The sequence below is a fragment of the Cibotium barometz genome, chromosome 21, assembly GCF_041138505.1.
Source record: "Cibotium barometz isolate CiBa-2024 chromosome 21, ASM4113850v1, whole genome shotgun sequence".
In the NCBI taxonomy this organism is placed as follows: domain Eukaryota; kingdom Viridiplantae; phylum Streptophyta; class Polypodiopsida; order Cyatheales; family Cibotiaceae; genus Cibotium; species Cibotium barometz.
In genome coordinates, this window is record NC_141066.1 from 50,387,719 (window position 1) to 50,390,745 (window position 3,027).

A 3,027-nucleotide genomic window follows, 5' to 3' on the forward strand; every position below is an offset into this window, starting at 1 on the left:
CATGTGTGTACATTGGTGTGTGTGTAAGAGAGAGAGAGAGAGAGAGAGAGAGAGAGAGAAAGAGAGTTTCGACACTTGAGAGTGTGTGCATGTGTGAGAGGAAGAGTTCCCACCCCTTTACGTGGAGAAAGAAGAGGGAGAATTTGTAAAAAGGAGAAAGGAGAAGAAAAGACAAGTATTTTGGGGGTTTCTTTCCCACATGCCTAGATGCATTGGGGCTCACAATTAGTTGTCACCATCAAACCATTTACTCATTGAGTTTCTTATATATATATATATATAATACATTAGAGAGCAAATTGGCCACCCCTTCTCCCTCCTCCACACACACACACACACACACACACACACACACACACATCTTCTAATATTATATTATGCGCATTGTGTAAGAGAGAATATACATACACACACATATATATTATGTGCATATGTAAGAGAGAGAATATACATACACACATGTATATATGTTATGTATGTATGCGTATCTATAGGTATGTAAGCATGTATATATAAATAGATTTATATGTATGTCGACGCACACATGTATGTTCATGCACACAGACACACACATGTATGTTCATGCACACACAGACACAAGCACATGATACGTGCACACGCATACAAACACACATACACACCCTCGCACCACGCATGGACACACGTGCGACACATAGAGATATGCACACTTGCACACATACTCAAGCTTGCATATACACACAAGCACATAAATACACTCACATACACAAGTACATGTGCACACACATGGACATGCACACACTCACACACACATATGCACCTGCACGTGCACACACATAGATGTATACACGAGTATATTCACATGCTCACACACACGTACATGCAGACACTCGCACACCATGTACACACACATAAATAAAAACATACACACCATGTACACACACACACAACAAATACACACTAACACATACACACAACAAATACACACAATCAAGACACTTGCACGACACATGCACGCGTGAAGATAGTACACAATCACACATACGTGTATATGTGCACACACAATCACACACATATGTATGCAAAAGAGAAGACAAAGGACATTGTATATAAGATACACTTATTTAAGAGTGAACACATCTCATCGTGCATCTCCACGTATTAAAATTTAATATTAATTAAAAATATATATGTATATGTGTTTATTTATTTTATAAATGCATATGTATATATAGGTATACGTCTCTAAATATAATAAAACATAATATTTTAGATAATATATATTTACATGTGGGTGTGTGAGAGAGAGTGTGTGTTTGTGTGCGTGTGCACGTGTGTGCAAGAGAAAGAAGTATGTTTGTGTGTGTGCATGAATGTATGTAAGAGAGAGAGAGAGAGAGAGAGAGAGAGAGAGAGAGAGAGAGTTTCTATATGTGGGAGAGTGTGTGTGAGAAGAGAGATAGCGTGTGTGTGTGTGTGTGTGGAGGGGAGAGAGAGAGAGAGAGAGAGAAACAGAGAAGAGACAACAGAGACATGGAAGTCTATGTGTGAGAGTGTGTGGGGGGAAAGAGTGTGTGTTTACATTAGTACATGTGCATGTGTGTACATGTGTGTGTGTGTGTGTAAGAGAGAGAGAGAGAGAGAGAGAGAGAGAGAGAGAGTTTCGACATTTGAGAGTGTGTGCATGTGTATGTGAGAGAAAGAGGGTGTGCATGTGCATGTGTGTGTGTGTGTGTGTGTGTGAGAGAGAGAGAGAGAGAGAGAGAGAGAGAGAGAGAAAGAGACATTACATGTAAGATGCATTTATTTGAGAGTGAGCACATCTCACCACTCATCCCTACCATTAAAATTTAATTAATTATAATTATATATATGTGTGTAAATCTATTTAAGTGTGTGTGTGTGTGTTGTGTGAGAGAGAGAGAGAGAGAGAGAGAGAGAGAGGCACAGAATTTCTATGTAGGAGATAGTTTGTGTGGGAGGAGAGAGTGTGCATTTGTATTAGTGTATGTGCGATGTGTACATGTGTGTGTGTGTGTGTGTGTGTGAGAGAGAGAGAGAGAGAGAGAGAGAGAGAGAGAGGCAAAGAATTTCTACGTAGGAGATAGTTGGTATGAGAGGAGAGTGTGTGTGTGTTTGCATTAGTGTATTTGTGGTGTGTACATGTGTGTGTGTGTGTGTGTGAGAGAGAGAGAGAGAGAGAGAGAGAGAGAAAGTATACGCATGCATGTACATCTGCATCTATGTGTAGAATGTGCTTGAGAGAGAGAGTGAGATGGGGCAAACCTGGAGAGAGAGAGAGAGAGAGAGAGAGAGATGTAATGAGCGAGAGGGTGAAAAGAGAGAGAGAGATAGAGAATAAAACGTAGCTTTTAATAAAATACAAACAGAAATATAAATTAAATAAAAAACATATATGTATATATGTGTATACATGTGTGTGTGTTTCTATTTACATTTATACATACATACATGCATACATATGTATGTATGTATGTATGTATATGTATATATGTATATAGGTATACATGTATATATGTGTATACATGTATATATGTATATAGGTATATATGTATATACATATGTATATATGTATATATGTATATACATATATATGTGTGTGTGTATGTGTGTGTTTCGATGTGTGTATGATATATCTATCTATATATTTAAAAGTGACCATAGCTTATCACCCATCTCTGCACATTAAAATTTAATCAAAATTAATTAAATTATGTTGATGTTTGTATCTATATTTTTAAATACATGTATATATGTATAAGTATATGTGTTTATGTATAGGTATATGTATCTAAAGCATAATATTGTATATTCTATATATTTACATATGTGTATGTGTGCGTGAGAGAGAGAGAGAGTGTGTGTGTATGTGTGCATATGCATGCGTGCGTGCGTGTGTGTGTGTGTGTGAGAGAGAGAGAGAGAGAGAGAGAGAGAGAGAGAGCACTTCTATGTGTGGGAGAGTGTAAGAAGAGAGAGGGAGTGTGTGCATGTGTGTGTGTGTATGTGAGAGAGAGAGAGAGAGAG